The 17,078-nt window shown below is 43.7% G+C and overlaps 1 protein-coding gene and 2 long non-coding RNA genes across 6 annotated transcripts in view; 1 reads left to right on the top strand and 2 right to left on the bottom strand.

Annotated features, from left to right (window-relative positions):
• LOC118558143 (cell surface A33 antigen-like) overlaps window positions 1-17,078 on the top strand; it is a 260,028-nt gene that overhangs the window by 48,679 nt on the left and 194,271 nt on the right. The gene's annotated exons all lie outside the window — the stretch shown is intronic.
• Window positions 1-17,078, bottom strand: part of LOC118558155 — an 85,063-nt gene that overhangs the window by 32,003 nt on the left and 35,982 nt on the right. The gene's annotated exons all lie outside the window — the stretch shown is intronic.
• LOC105923809 lies at window positions 11,438-16,777 on the bottom strand. Its single transcript, XR_004928179.1, has 3 exons — window positions 16,458-16,777; window positions 16,207-16,242; window positions 11,438-11,674 (listed from the first exon to the last, which is right to left on the bottom strand). It is a non-coding gene; the product is annotated as an uncharacterized LOC105923809 (long non-coding RNA).

Below are 17,078 nucleotides of genomic sequence, written 5' to 3'. Positions count from 1 at the left end.
CCAGTCTCAGAGGCCACCATGAGAGCCAGCTGCTCTGAAGCTAAGAGCTGTGATTTCCTACTATTAGCATGTTTTGTCTTAGGGCAGTAATTGTGGGTCTACTCTGGTCAGCTGGTGGTTGTGGCCAGGAATGGTAAAATAAATAGATAAATCCTGCATTAAAGCAATAGAAACTGGCCATCTCCTTTGGAGGAAGTGGGATGAGGAACTCCATCATTCCAAGGATCCCCGACTTAAGTTTGTGTTCCTCTTCATCCAAACCAGTCAGTTGAATAGGCTTGGATGTAGGACGCTTCTTGGTTTCATAGGAGAGTTAAAATGGGGATGGTCGCTGGGCTGGACACAAAACTTATTGGAAGATTTAGATCACCCTTCTGGGCAATAAATACAAGAACACCCCAAAATGAGTGTGAGAGTGATGCATCCTGTTTCCTCTTGTACTTGTTACACTGTGGCATGTCTGCATTTGGGGCCAGTGGGGCCAGGCCGCCCCAGATGTCGCTGTGGACCTCTATGTTTGCAATAATCAGCGGGAAATGATCGTTCTTCATAGAGTAATACTGTTAATAAAAAGACAGATTCCCTTACCAACAAAATTGTGTAAGAAACATTTGGGTCATGTATAAAATGAATTATTTTTATAGAACTTTATTGATAGCACAATAGAGAAAATAACTTCTGCATCTTAACCCATCACCCTTGGGGAGCAGTGGGCTGCCACTGTGCGGCGCCTGGGGAGCAATCTGGGGTTAAGGGTCTTGCTCAGGGACCCAGAGTAAAGGCTGTGGGGATCGAACCGGGTACTTGCAACCTTCTCAGAGCGCAAGCGCACTGGTCTCACCACTGGGCCAAGACCTCCCCACCTCCCACCACCTTGTGTCTATGTATCTAAGTCTGCTAGAAAACTGACAAGCTCACTAGGGTAAATCCTCTTGAGGTGCCTTGATATTGTAGCCGGCCCACAAACTTTTTTTTAAATAATGAACATCTGAAATAGCAGCGAGGATGCCCGACATGCTCTCGGTACACACCTGCGGGGCACAAATCCTCTGGCACCAAGCTCGGATCGTTCAATCAAACTACTTTGCGTTACGTGTACGTTCTGCTGGATAGTGTGTGACCATCTCGGTAAGATGTAACATATACGTGGGGTATCAGAAGACCAATGGTTCGGATTAGGGAGGTGTTGAAAAGAGTAAATAATGACACTGAGGTAGATACTTATATTTGGTGTTGGTACCATATATTATGTGAAAAAAAAACAAGAAAAACAACAACAAACCATAATACCGAAAATCTTTACAATCTGCAGAAAAGTTGGTTTTGGTTTAATACACTTGAGAGAATTCAGTTCAGTAGACTCAGTATTTCACAGAATTAAACAACAAAGCAACAAATTCAGGAGTACTCAAAGTTAAAAGATGAATAGGTCTTAGTAAAAGGACAGCTGTGTATGTGCAAATGAGAGTGGATAAGAGTGGAGGGGGGAGCAAAGCTGCAGCAGCCTCCTACCAGACCCACAGGATGAGGATGTATAGGGGCAGGTTCTGTTCCAGGTAGTTGCTGGCTACCTGATAATGCAAAGTGCTTTACATGAAAAAACATTGGAAAATTAAAACAGAATAAAATAAAGAAAAAAAACAAACAGTTGGAATAAAATGTAGGAAATTTTAAACCAATTAAAACATAAGAAAATGTCAACTCAAATATTAGTCGTGTTCTTGTCCATGCTGACTCATTGAAGAATGGTTGTGAATATTAGTGAGCCTCTATTTCAGGGCCGGCCCGAGGCAAAAGAGAACTAAGCGGCCGCTTGGGGCCCCCAGATGGACAAGGGAGGCCCCTAATGGTCTGGAGACCCCCCAATTAGTTATTTTTATTTAGGTCAGCAATCAACAACCTTAAACAACTATTTCACACGAATGTACCTCATTTCACAGGCTGGTACTAGTCTGTTGAATAACAATACTAGTGCACTAGGGCGGAGAATAGTTTATAGCTGCTACACAGTAAGAATTTTGTCATGGTTTCCCCAAACTGTAAAAGACGGCCTGATTTTAGTGATGTAGTAGGTGTAAAATATTGAATAAAATGTTTTTTCTGCATGACTGGCTTTATTTTCACTCTTATATTTAACGTTATGGTGCAAATTTGATTGCCGATAATTTCTTCAAGTGCATTTTGTGTAAAACCAACGGGATCTTCTGTCAATTGGAAACTGTTTGTAAAATATGTGGAGCTTTTTAACTACTCAGCTAACATGAGCGCTTCATATAAGCATAAAAGTGGAGCGGCAAAGCAAAAAGAAAAGAAAAAAAGAGAGCAAGGAAAAGCCAAGTTAGAAAAACTGTCCAGGAGATGAAGTTGACTCAGCAGCGATTCAGCCCCACCTGAACACAGCCAGGGAGGCGAGTTAATTACACGTAGCCCAACTAATAATTACTATTTATAATGTTTGAGTTTGTTAAACGAAGCCCAGGCGCTTAGTTTATATCTCCTTTTCTCTCTCGGCGGTATAGAGGTGACCAGCAGCCTGAACAACTTTTTTGGTCACGATATAAAACGAAGGCCGCTCCCGGGTGAGTTAATCAAGGCAGAGAGTAGAACTGTCACAATAAAACGCCTCTCTTCCTACGCTGGTCATCTACACATGATGCGCTTTCAGCGTTGAGACACAGATATGGTGAGAATTCAGTGGCGCCACCAGGGGTGGCCAGGACATGGCCACCCCTGGTGATGTCCTGGCCACCCCTCTCGCCAGTGTAAATGGTAGTAGCATCAGTTTAGCATTTCATCCTATTATGCACAGCCAGCAACACTGCTGCTCTTCTTGACCTTCTCGCACACCGTAGTTCCCCCGCCCCTCCCCCTCAGCCGCTGCTGCGTTCCCAGACAACTACGGCTCAGCGCGTGCCGGTGTAGGTACCAGATCGGCTCGGGGCCCTACGCATTCTGATTACGTCACTATATATGATTGGTTTAACGTTTGCACAATTACGCAAAACATTGCGATTAGTCTGGACAACTTGCTAAAGTAATTATAGCGGGGTGTAGGTTTTATTCGAGAGCGGGATTGCGTTTGTAAACTGACAATTTTTACGAAAAAATTTGCCATGGTCCCTGCGCCTCCAGATGACGTCACCTTATGGCAACGCCACTTAACCAAACTACATTGAGCCCGCAGTCTGCATTTGTAACGAATCAATTTTATTTAGTTGATTTAGCGGTTTCTTTTTTCTCAAAAGCTTCAGGCTTAAAGATGAACATGGAAAAAGTTTGAAATCTTAGCCATTCAAAATAATCAACCCACTTTAATTGATAAAAATGTGGTAAAATATTTAGGTATAATGATTAACAAGGACCAAACTGGAAATGACAGAACAAATATTCAAGCCATTTTACAAAAATAAATAAATAAATAAATCAATATTTGACAATTGGCTAAATTTTTAGAAGAATATTGTTAACAAAAACGGAAGGGATAGCTAGATTAATTTATCCAGCATATAGCTTAAATACACCAAATACTACAATAAAAAATTAATCAAATTCATCACAATTTCATCTGGAATAATAAAAAACATGTGATCAAAAAGAACGACATAGTAATATCAGTAGAAAAAGGAGGAATGAACGTAATTGATTTTAAAGTGATGAATGCCGTGATAAAATTAAATTTGGCTGCTGACTTTTATTAAAAATGAAAAGAGTTTATGGTTTAGTTTCCCTTCACAACTTAAAAAAAAATGGAGGAATGAAATTTCTCTAAGGTTGTAACTTTGATCCTGCAAAATTACCAATTAAATTGTCAGACTACCACACAATTATTCCAAAACGATGTTAAAAGTTTTCATGCGTCGACTAATTTACGGGAAAATAACCGTAAATTAACAAAATAAAATTGATTTGTAAATGGAGACCGCGGGCGCAATGAGTTGCCATATATTGACGTCATCGAGAAGCGCAGACCCCGCCCCAAGCCAATCTGGTACCTACACCCGCCTTCAACGTGATAAAAGGAATTAATAGAGAAAGCGAATAAGACTAATGGTAAGTAAATAGGTCAGATCATTCGTTTGTAAAAGAAGAGGGGCATATAAAAACTTTATCAGTTACTGTTACAACGGCTTTTGGTGTCTTTCTGAAAAGTTTTCAAAGAGTTACGTAGGTACCGTTAGCTGGTGCTTGTGTATGGTTTGTCAATTTACAGACAATATAGAGAAAGTCCACAGACATCTCTTCTTATTTTAAGAAGAAAATAAAAGAATAAGGAGATAAAGAGATGCAGGGGAGCAACAGAGAACGAGGGAGGAGGAGGAGAAAGAGGAGGTGGATGGAGGACAGGAACAGATAGAGCAGCATGATGAGGAAACATCATGCTGCTCATCAAAATATCATAAAAAAATAAAAATAAATAATATATATATATATATATTAGTTTTATTTGTCTGAATCGAAATGCCTAGAGGCCATTAATACAGCTATAATTGATCATTACTATGGAGAGGCTAGTATTATTATTATTTATTGTTATTGTCATCATCATTTTAATGTCAGAATAACGGACTTTCACTCCTCTTTGATTATAGATATATGCCAGTCAAGAGTAGAGCGGTTCAAGCAGCTCCATGTAAATGGCTTGAACTGAGCCTGGTAGCCTGAGTTGGAGACTATGGATCTGTGCAGGGAAGTTATTTTTGTAAAAGTAATTATTATTTTGGTTTCAGACTAAGTAAAGGTATAACTGTTTTTACACATACAGTATAACCTTGTAATCAAAATATGACTGTTCCCTGTTTTCCCTGAAATTCCTGTTACATAAATAAAGATGTCGTTTCTGTTCTTGCTTTTATTTTTATCTGCCAGTATCTGCTTTTCCCCGGTATTTTTATGTTTTCAATAAATGAATAAATTTACACCCTATTCCTACATGATTACACAATACAAAACAATTATTGTTAAACTCAAAATGTTAACTGTGCTGTTATTGGTCTGTGTCTAAGCACATTAGATCATTAGTAACATTAAAAATCACACAATAAACCAAAATATATTAGTAGGTGTTTACTTTAGTCTTTCTCATAGTTTTCTACAGGCAGCTTTACTGCAACCATAGAATAAAATCCTGAAATTATGGTTTTTAGTTTCAGTGTGCCATCCCCAAGAGTTTTAAGTGGCCCCATCTGGCCCCTATGAAAAATTTCTGGAGGCACCCCTGGGTGAGATTATAAAAGCTCTCATCCAAATATCCCTGACCAGTGACAAAAAATAGGAGCGTAGTGAAGCAACTGCGCTCAAGAATGCCAAAAGTAAATTTTCTTAAATTTTTTTGGTCAACTTGCAAACCGAGATTCTTGAGTGCATAAACGCTGCTTTACAACTCCTGTAAGATACAGATGCGGATATTCTGAAAGCATCGACTCTTCTGCACAACTCCATCAGAGTTTTAAAGGAGTTAAACGCAGTTTGAAGCAACCAGGACCAGAAAAGTTAAACGTCACTTTGATGAACTTTCTGAAGACATTACCCCCAGATGGGACCATCTCGTTGCAGAGAAACAAGCTCAGGGCTCCCATTGATTTAGCGTTATGGTGAGTTATTCATGCACTTTTTATTCTTTTTGGAGCATCTGTATCTTTCTTTTCGCGACCCCATGAGGGATTAAGCGGTTTGGAAAATGGATGGATGGATGGATGTTTCTTTCTTTGACGGCGTATTTAAACGTTACCATAGTGACCAGAGTCAGAGCGATAGGGTTGTGGATGCTGACAGAGGAGGTGAGGGAGAGGAGGAGACAACTTTATTTCAGCTGTTTAAAAACAACATTCATGTAGTGTTTTATAATTATAGTAAACATTTTTTTTAATTTATATTAAGATATTAATGAAAAGAAAAGTGAATTTATTTGTTTTTCCAAGTGGATCTTCATTTACGTGCAGAGATGATGTTAAACTTTGATGCTAAACAAATGCCGGCGCGATTTTACGAGGAAGCTGCTAATACACTAATATATATATATATATATATATATATATATATATATATATATATATATATATACTGGAGGTGGGGCACGTTGGCGAGCGTGGGGCAACGTGTCGCACGTTGGGGGACCCATGTCACCCGAAGAGGTGACATGGGTCCCCCTTCCGATGGGCTCACCACCTGTCGGAGGGGCCAAAGGGGTCAGGTGCTTTGTGCAGTGGGTAGCAGTAGAGGGGTGCAGAAGCTGGCTCTTGGGACGTGGAATGTCACCTCTCTGGTGGGGAAGGAGCCTGAGCTTGTGCGGGAGGTTGAGAGGTTCCGACTAGAGATAGTCGGACTCACCTCGACGCACCGCTCTGGCTCCGGAACCAGTCTCCTTGAGAGGGGCTGGACATTCTTCCACTCTGGAGTTGCCCATGGTGAGAGGCGCCGAGCTGGGGTTGGCATACTTGTTGCCCCCCATCTCGGTGCCTGCACGTTGGGGTTTTCCCCGGTGAACGAGAGGGTGGCCTCCCTCCGCATTCGTGTGGGGGGACGGGTTCTGACTGTTGTTTGCGCTTATGCGCCAAACAGCAGTTCAGATTACCCACCTTTTTTGGAGTCCTTGGAAGGGGTACTGGAGAGTGCCCCTCCTGGGGACTCCCTCGTTTTGCTGGGGGACTTCAACGCTCACGTGGGCAATGACAGTGGGACCTGGAGGGGCGTGGTTGGGAGGAATGGCCCACCTGATCTGAACTCGAGTGGTGTTCTGTTGTTGGACTTCTGTGCTCTTCATGGATTGTCCATCACAAACACCATGTTCAAGCATAAGGGTGTCCATATGTGCTCTTGGCACCAGGACACCCTAGGTCACAGTTCAATGATCGACTTTGTTGTCGTTTCATCTGATCTGCGGCCGTATGTCTTGGACACTCGGGTAAAGAGAGGGGCGGAGCTCTCCACCGACCACTACCTGGTGGTGAGTTGGCTCTGATGGCGGGGGAGGAAGCCGGTCCGACCGGGCAGGCCCAAACGCACTGTGAGGGTTTGCTGGGAACGTCTGGCGGAGTCCCCTGTGAGGCGGAGCTTTAACTCCCACCTCAGGGAGAACTTTAAACACGTCCCGAGGGAGGCGGGGGACATTGAGTCTGAATGGACCATGTTCCGCGCCTCTATTGTTGAGGCGGCTAGTCGGAGCTGTGGCCGCAAGGTTGTCGGTGCATGTCGCGGCGGCAACCCTCGAACCCGCTGGTGGACACCAGCGGTGAGGGAAGCCGTCAAGCTGAAGAAGGAGTCCTACCGGGCTTTTTTGGCCTGTGGGACTCCAGAAGCAGCTGATGTGTACCGGCAGTCGAAGCGGCAGGCGGCTCGGCTGGTCGCCGAGGCAAAAACTCGGGCGTGGGAAGAGTTCGGAGAGGCCATGGAGAAAGACTTCCGTACGGCTTCAAAGCGATTCTGGTCCACTATCCGGCGTCTCAGGAGGGGGAAGCAGTGCAGTACCAACACTGTTTACAGTGGGGGTGGTGTGCTGCTGACCTCGACTCGGGACGTCGTGCGTCGGTGGGCGGAATACTTCGAAGACCTCCTTAATCCCACCAACACGTCTTCCATTGAGGAAGCAGAGCCTGAGGACTCTGGGTCGGGTTCTCCCATCTCTGGGGCTGAGGTTGCCGAGGTTGTTAAAAAGCTCCTCGGTGGCAAGGCCCCGGGGGTGGATGAGATTCGCCCTGAGTACCTTAAGGCTCTGGATGTTGTGGGGCTGTGTTGGTTAACGCGGCTCTGCAACATTGCGTGGACATCGGGGGCAGTTCCCCTGGATTGGCAGACTGGGGTGGTGATCCCCCTATTTAAAAAGGGGGACCGGAGGGTGTTTTCCAACTACAGAGGAATCACACTCTTAAGCCTCCCTGGTAAGGTTTATTCAGGGGTTCTGGAAAGGAGGGTCCGTTGGATAGTCGAATCTCGGATTCAGGAAGAGCAGTGTGGTTTTCGTCCTGGCCGTGGTACACTGGACCAGCTCTATACCCTCAGCAGGATTCTTGAGGGGGCATGGGAGTTTGCCCAACCAGTCTACATGTGCTTTGTGGATCTGGAGAAGGCATTCGACCGTGTCCCCCGGGGGATCCTGTGGGGGGTACTCCGGGAGTATGGAGTACCGGACCCTTTAATAAGGGCTGTCAGGTCTCTGTACGACCGGTGTCAGAGTCTGGTCCGCATTGCCGGCAGTAAGTCGGACTCCTTTCCGGTGAGAGTTGGACTCCACCAAGGTTGCCCTTTGTCACCGATTCTGTTCATAACTTTTATGGACAGAATTTCTAGGCGCAGCCAAGGTGTTGAGGGGATCCGTTTTGGTGGCGTTAGGATTGCGTCTCTGCTATTCGTGGATGACGTAGTCCTATTGGCTTCATCGGGGCGTGATCTACAGCTCTCACTGGAGCGGTTCGCAGCCGAGTGCGAAGCGGCCGGGATGAAGATCAGTGCCTCCAAATCCGAGACCATGGTCTTGAACCGGAAAAGGGTAGAGTGCCTTCTCCGGGTTGGGGAGAATGTGCTGCCCCTAGTGGAGGAGTTCAAGTATCTTGGGGTCTTGTTCACGAATGAGGGGAAGATGGAGCGGGAGATCGACAGGCGGATTGGTGCAGCGTCTGCTGTGAAGCGGGCGCTGTACCGATCCGTTGTGGTGAAGAGAGAGCTGAGCCAAAAGGCGAAGCTCTCGATTTACCGGTCGATCTACGTTCCTACCCTCATCTATGGTCACGAGCTTTGGGTCGTGACCGAAAGAACGAGATCCCGGATACAAGCGGCTGAAATGAGTTTTCTCCGTAGTGTGTCTGGGCTCTCCCTTAGAGATAGGGTGAGGAGCTCAGTCATCCGGGGAGGACTCAGAGTAGAGCCGCTGCTCCTCCACGTCGAGAGGAGCCAGTTGAGGTGGCTCGGGCATCTGGTCAGGATGCCTCCTGGACGCCTCCCTGGTGAGGTGTTCCGGGCACATCCCACCGGGGGGAGGCCCAGAGGAAGACCCAGGACACGCTGGAGGGACTATGTCTCCCGGCTGGCCTGGGAACGCCTTGGGATTCCTCCTGAGGAGCTGGCCCAAGTGGCTGGGGAGAGGGACGTCTGGGCCTCCCTACTGAAGCTGCTACCCCCGCGACCCGACCCCGGATAAGAGGGAGAAGACGGACGGACGGACGTATATATATATATATATATATATATATATATATATATATATATATATATATATATATATATCCCATCCCCCCGGTCAGTGGTAATATTGGCAAGTGATGACCGGTCCACAGTGATAAAAAGGTTGGGGACCACTGATAAAAAATGAATAAATGAATGATGATGAAATTTAATATGTTTTGTGACAGTTTGTATTCAGAAGATTTATTAAAAGAGTCAAATATTTTAAGTATTGTTTATTTATTTTGTATTGATACATAACCTCACTGTATTCATTTCTAATTTTCGCTATTACATGATAGCGTGACGTTTGTGTCAATAATCTTGTAACATAGTTGATTCTGCACGGCTGGAGGGGGGCCCCCTGCTTAGGGCCCCAAAGAGGCTCGGGACGGCACTGCTTTATTTGTAATTTTATGCATAAACTTGGTGGGTTATGCTAATTTATCAGTTTGATTTAAAATTGATCAAAGTCAAGTTGTATGCATCACAACAACTTGTTGCTGCCCCACTTATCATTTCAGAGACCACAAGACCTGACTGACTATGGATAAAGGGGAGATAAAGAGTGGCTGGATGATTAGACAGACCGTGTTATTAACTGCATAGAGTAACAGCAGCAGAAAGGTTTCAGACTGATTTATTTGACAGATTCTAGTGAAGAGTACCATATTATTCAAACCATAAGGCACAAGGGATTGTAAGGCTCGCTAAATATTCTTCCCAAGTATGTAATATCCATCCACCCCTCCATGTACACAGCTCTCTTCTCAAAGGGAGCGCTGTCTGTCTCTGTCAGGAGGAGAGAGTAGTTGGACTACACTGCCCTGTTTCTAACATAAGGCCAAAATAAACTTAATGTTATGATTTGGATTTTGTTTATTTTGCTTTTGGACTTTTCTTCAGTCTTTCACCTCTTAGTCACTATTCTGTCAGCTCTGCCACAGTTATAAGCCACTTCAGTCCACCTGCTAACAGCAATCAGATTCAACTCTCGTCACCTGGTCACCTGCCCTCTGCCAACTCTTTCCTGCCAGAACGTCATTGCTCACGTCTGATGTGTGATGTGCTTTAGTCCTGCCAGCTTGTGTGTTCTCGGCCAGCTGTTCTCTTCTGATAAGGTCGCCTGTGCTGCATGTAGCAGCTCTACCTTTTGCTCCAACCGCTTGCTCTACCCCTTCTGGTGATTTCCCGATTCACATAACCTGTTTGACTCTGCCTGCCTCCTCAGTCAACTAAATCAAGCCATGCTAAGTTGCCAGTGTCTGTGTGCTGCAGCCCGGCTGGTTCCTCTGTAAGTCTCTGCCTCTTGCCCTGATGGTTTGTGTGTTTCCTGGCATATACCGCCTGTTCTGATCTCCTCCTCATCTCTGCTTCCTGCCTGCTCATTCATCTAAGCCTCATCTGCCAAGACTGTGACTGTTTGCCTGTCTCATCCTCCATTATTCACCCCTTCAATAAACCTTTTAAACGTAACTGTGTGTTTGTGTGTTCACCTGTAGTAAATCATTACACGTGACTTTTATTTTGAATTAATTTACTAGGTTTATCGTTGCTAGCACGTACTCCAGGCGCCGGCTGCCTAAAGGTTCCCACATACTCTGGCGTACTGTGTGCTTACTGTCACAAGTGGCTCAGAGGGACATGCCGCTCTTAAAATTGCTAAGAAATGGGGCTTTAATCACAGAACCATTAAAGGTTTTGTTGCAAATAGTCAACAGGGTCACAAGAAATAATATTAAAAAAATATACAGATCATCTCCCAAATATTAGAGAGGAAGAAAGCGTGATGCTACCAGGAACCCATTATCTCCCAGTTATGTCTTATTCCTTAACTGCAACCAGCCTGGAGAATCTAGAATATGTTCAGAGCTCAAAAATAAAACTTAATAATTGTGTAAACAGTGTATTAGGTGTATAGTATCAGAAGCTGACCTGAGACAGAGATCCTGCTGGATGGAGACTCTCCATGATCGCTGATGCTACACCTGTAGAGGCCTTCATCAGAGCTGGTCACATGGTGGAGGGTCATGACGCCTGAAGTTTCATTGCCGATGAAGACGCCATCTTTAAAGAAAGCAGCTGGGAGGTTGGAGGGACCGGTCTTATTTTTACAGCTCAGAGTGACGTCATCTCCCTCCATCACAGGGAGGACAGGACTCTGCAGGATCACTGATCCACCTCAACACAGAGACAAACTACAGCATTTCATCCATTTCCACACAGCTTCATCAACACTAACTCCACAGTCTGATCTTACCAGTGACAGTGAGCTGGATGCTGCTGCTGGCTGCTCCCTCTCTCCACTCACACCAGTAAAGTCCACTGTCCTTCTTTAAAACATATGTAATGTTGCAAACAGAACCTTCTACTTCTCCCCATCCTTCTCCACAGGTAGAGTTTCTGTAGATTGTCTCTCTCCTCACAGTCCACCCAGCAGAGCTGTTGTCCTCCTCACAGCTCAGAGACACAGATGCTCCTTCAAAGAACTGAAATCTGCTGGGACTCACAGTCAGAGCAGCTGGGAGGAAGATATATGGAAATAAAATATGGCTGCGTTTTGATTTTATGATTTTTGTTGACATTTAGGACCTGATCTTCAAAACCTTTGCTTCTATGAAAACACGTGTAAACTAATTAGTGTGTGCAAAGCAATTTGTGTGGGTAAAATGAGTGGAACAGCAGGTGCAAACTTTTTGCATGTGTTCCTTCATGAAAATGTAGATCACATGCTGATGACCAAACCTCACAAATGTATGGAAGGGGGATATGCAAATGTAAATAATTAGCAAGTAAACACAGAAAACATAATCGATATCTGTCCCTGAAAATAACAGAAAGTGCCAGTGAAACAGATGTTCTTTATGTTCTAAATAAGACGTTCTTTCAATTTCATACCTATATGTTACAGCCTGTCAGCCATTATCTAGGAAACTTATTCTGTGAGGAGATTAACAAAGCAACCAAAAGTCTAATAAAACCTACACAATCTTACTATAAGGAATATGAAAAGGCCAGGGCCATATTATGCAGGTTGAGGCTTTAAGTTTTACATAACCTTATATCACATGGACTATTCACATGCAGCTATGACGAAACAAAAGGAAGTTTTGTATTCTTAAACTTTAGCAAACTTGCATTAGGAGGCCCTGGTTTCTCTGAAGTCTGACCCAGCCATGGAGGAACTCTCTGCAGCTACAGTCAGCATGAAAAGAGGGAAAACTCAGGACTTGATGATATCTCTATTGAAATTTATAACTTTCAAGGATAAATTAATACTCCCTTACTTAAGATTTTTTCATGAGTCACTAGACCAGAGTTTCCCCCCATTCTCTCCTAACATGGCAGTAGGTGCACTACTGTTAAAACCCTGGAACCTGGCGACCTCTTGTGGATCTTATAGGGCTATTTCATCCCTGAATAATGACCTCAAAATTCTCAGTAAAGTTTTAGCGAGACTAGAAAATTATATCTCGCGGATGGTACACTCTGATCAGAATGTTTTTTTTTTTTTCAGGGAAGACTAGCCTTCCATTATGTTCATAGAGTGCTTAATGTAATTTTTGATTAAGTAGAATCTATATTGCTCCCACCAGGCCGCACCGTTTTAACTCCAAAATCTCAGAAATGTTTTATATGCTTCAAAAAGGATCTTTATTCCATTGTATGTGGGAATGCTCATAAACACTAATGTTTTGGATGAAAGAGGTACTCCTAACCTAGGTTTGGTCTTTGTGGTATTAGCTTCTGGATTTGTTTAGTTTAGTTTTTGTTTCCCCTCCACTTATCCTGTCAGCCTGTTCTCTCTGTTAGTCACTTAACTTCCCCTGATTACCTCCACCTGTCCTAGATGATTAGAGTCACATGGTTTCACCTGTCCTGTCTATTTAAGCTTGCTTCCCCTGTCACTTCCTTGCCAGAACGTCTCAATCCTCCTGGTGCGAACTTCCAGCCTTCTCTTGTCTTGCCTGCCTGTCCATGTTTTGACCAGTGTCTGTTTACAGTTTCCGAGCCAGCCTGATCCCTGTTGTATTCTGTTTGCCTGCCTGGAAACCGGACCTGATCTGCTCCCCTACTACCGCCTCTGTTTCGCACCTGGATTGTCTGCCTGAGTACCCGACCCTCGACTGTCTGTAAGTTGACCGAGCCTGCTAATCCTTGTCTGCTTCTGGTTGCCAGCTTTCCCACACCTTGAGTGGACCTGTTTCCTGGATTCCCCAGCCTGGACTGCTACCTAAACTTGTCTCCCTTTTGGATTATTCCCCCCGGTCTGTAGGGGGGAATAATCCGGTTTTCCCCTCTGGACTCTCCCTAGGACTGTTTCTGTTCTTTCATTTAATAAACCTCCAGTTTTCCCTTGTGTCTGGCTGAATATCGAGTTCAGTTCCATAATTCATTACATTTGGGCTTTCTTCGTCTGGAAATGGATGCATACAACACTTTACAGGGGCAGCCATGATGAACTCGTTGAACTTGCACAACTGACAACACGGCGATCTGATTGGCTGAGCAGCAAAACCTGAATCTCGCGACCTCTTGGATCGGAGAGCAAAGGTTTATAATTTTTTTTAGCTGTAACTTGATGTGTAAGTTAAAACGCAGAAACAAAGGTTTGTTGAGATCGTTGCAATCTGTAGCAACTGATCCAAGTGCAAGAAAAAGTGTTTTGTTGACTGATTTTAATTGTGTCCTTGGGTTAGGACAACAAGTCAACAAGTCAAGTTGACTAGACTTGTTGACAGAGCACAGCGTCTCACTGTAAATGGTTTGATGTCGTCTGAGGCGTTTTCTTCTACTGGTCCTCCTCAGGGCTGTGTTCTTTCTCCTCTGCTGTATAGGGTAGTTCACGCGTGACGTCAGCGCTACATCCGCGTCCGCGGGGTAGGCAAAAAACAGAGCTGCTCTCGTCTACTACATGACAAAACGGGTGATTTAGAGCGTACTTTTAGTTAGTTTATTTTTGGAATCTAAACAATGCCTACGACTTGTTGTGCTCCCGGTTGCACAGAGAGGCATTCCAAATCGTTGGATGTACGTTTCTGTCGTTTACCGAAGAAAGAAATGGATATTTTCAAAAGAGCGCAGGCAGACACTCCCAATGGACTGGGGGAGACATCAGACTACGATAGAATTTGCAGCCTACACTTCATCTCCGGTAAATACAACTTAATTCTGCTCTAGTCATTGTTCTACTTAAATAGCGGCGGAGGGGAGGTGGCGATCGCTACAGGGGCCGGAGAAGCCGCTTCTGCTACCGCTTCTACCAGCAGAAGCGGCTTCTCTGGCTGTCTGGAGCAGCAGCCGCTCTATTACGCCCCGTTCACGAACGCTAGTACTCTGTGTTTACGCTGCAATGTCGCTGACACCCCCACCCATTTTAACAAGACAAAAACACCTAAATAATCCGTAGTGAACAAATTTTTTTAACCTACCGAGCGGGTCCAGTGGTTTCATGCTTCCATGCTCTCTTGTCTGTACTGGCCTGGGTCCAATGTAATTCTCCCAGCGCGGTGGGAGACTCGTTTTGAGGAAACTATGGTTGCAGCTCACTGTCTGCCTTGCTGTGGTTACAGAGAGGTGTCTGTTTTGTAGAATAAATCATCCGCCGATGAGTTATTGATCCGGAAAAGCCGAATCTGTGAATATCTTTCTAACTTTACCGAAGTATAAGGCAGCTGTATGCCGCGGTACGGACACTTGGCCAGCATTTCACAGACTCGCTCCGTCCCTTCAGGCTTTTGCTGTGTGGATCTGGCAACCTGATACCATCAACCATCAACTTACTCTTAAAACGATCTTGTAATACGTTATCTAAAGAAGAAAAATACGTGGAGAACTCGTCAGTTTCGCTGTTTGCGTCCGCCTTTGTGTTCGCCTTTTGCCTACCAATCCGGCGCGCATGCGCGAAAAACCCGCATCAAAACAATGACAATGAACTACCCTATAGCTTGTCTACTAATGATTGTAGGAGTGTGAGATACATAGACACATCCTGAAATTTGCAGATGATTCAGTTATTGTCAGTCTGTTAGAGGGAAAAGAAAACTCACCTGGTCAGGTAGTGGAGGGTTTAATTTTGTGGTGTGATTATTCTTATTTGACATTATATTATATGACATATGTCTCTCTGTGTATAGATTTTAGGAACAAGTCCAGTCCAGTATCTTCACTTCTCATTAAAAATGAAACCGTGGAGATAATCTGTCCCACAAATATCTGTGAGCTGTCATCAACAAAAAGCTGACATTCAGTGAAAACACAGAAAAGATTAGTAAAAAAGCTCACCAAAGACTCAACTTCCTATGAATATTAAATAAGTTTGGAGTTTGTAAAAAGGTGATGACCATTTTCTATAACTCTCTGATAGAATCTGTCCTCACTTTTGCTTTTATCACCTGGATTGTCAGTCTATCAACTGGAAACAACAGAATTAAGCAGATTTTTAAAATTGCTGGCAAAATTATAGGAGTGAGATTACCCAATTTAGAAGAAACTTTTTCCTAAAAAGAGTCCTACAAAAGGCAGAACACATAATTCATTCTTCACATCAACCTCTCTATGGTGAATTCGTGGTACTACCATCAGGGAGGAGGTTCAGACATCCTAAATCAAGAACAAAGATGGAAAACTAGCCAGGTTATCATTCAGATAAATCTTAATGGTTATCAGGCTTGATTTGTTGTTCAGCCTGCTTTAATTAATAATTGTACATGGATATTTACTGATTTATTATTGCTAAATTCATCATGTTATTGTTTCTTTGTGTGGATAATGTCTATGTCTTCTTGTCCAACAGAGCTGTAAGGAGAATTTCCCTAAGGGGACACAACAAATGATACTTGACTTTAAAGTAGTCAATTTGTGACACTACGTTTCCCCTTGTAGGCTAATGTGGCTATTGCACGTTTTTCAGTGAGATTGGGTTACCCGCATCATACAGTTCAAGAAATTTATATAAGAGTCACATCTGCATTTAAAGCTGCAGCTCATATGCGTTTTCTATTATTAATTAATTTTACTCAATTTGATCAAACGTTTTCAACATTCACTGACCTTGGTGTGTTGTGGGGCACAGCAGTGATGTCAGAACTGGGGGAAAAAAGATAGTTATAGACGGTTATAGCTTCATCTTTGATTTTCACAAAGACATCAGACCCAGAAATGGAGTCTCTGTATGTCGTTCTTCACCAACAGCTTCCTGTTCATTTTAAACCAAAGAAATGAACAGGAAGCTGCTTTTCTGCTTTTAAACCTTTGGCTGTTATAAAATCATAACCCTGATTTATAAAACACATTTAACTTACCCAGCAGACACAATAAGGATGTTTTCGTTGTCATCTTGATAAGAATCCTTTAAACCTGCGATGCATTAGTTTCTTCTGTAATGAGCCTCTAACCTTTGTCTGTAAATAAACCTGCTGTGGTTTCCTCTGTGCTAGTGGCTTTGCAACAACCCTCTCTGTGTGCCCTCACTACAATAGATAGATTTCAACATAAAAGCATTGATACCATACCGATAGGTGCAGATTAGTATATGACCATCATGGTCAGCAGGCCAGATTAATCCAGAACCAGCACATGAATACATGGACTAAAGGTTGCAAAGCTCAGACTGTGTGAGTGAGAGTTGGGTAGCTAGGAGGAAGTGGCTCAGTTTTGCTTGAGCAGTTCTCTGCAGTGTTTTCTGTTGCCACAGAGGCTGTGGTTGAAAACCTGCGTCTGCAGTGCCAACTTTTTGTGTACAAATTTGATTTTCAGTTTGGTTCTTTCTGTTTCATTTCTGCTCTCCCCCTTCATGTGTTTTTAATGTGGCTCAAGCTGCACCTAGCGGAGAAATATTTTAAATACTTCTTTGTTCAACTTCAGAATGCTTTTAATCATTTCTGACTTTTTTTCTCTCTTGATTTTCCCTTTTCTTTCTCTTC

This window comes from Fundulus heteroclitus, unplaced genomic scaffold (assembly GCF_011125445.2).
Source record: "Fundulus heteroclitus isolate FHET01 unplaced genomic scaffold, MU-UCD_Fhet_4.1 scaffold_103, whole genome shotgun sequence".
NCBI classification, from domain to species: Eukaryota; Metazoa; Chordata; class Actinopteri; order Cyprinodontiformes; family Fundulidae; genus Fundulus; species Fundulus heteroclitus.
Note: the sequence above shows the minus strand (reverse complement) of the source record. Positions and strands in the feature narration are given on the sequence as shown.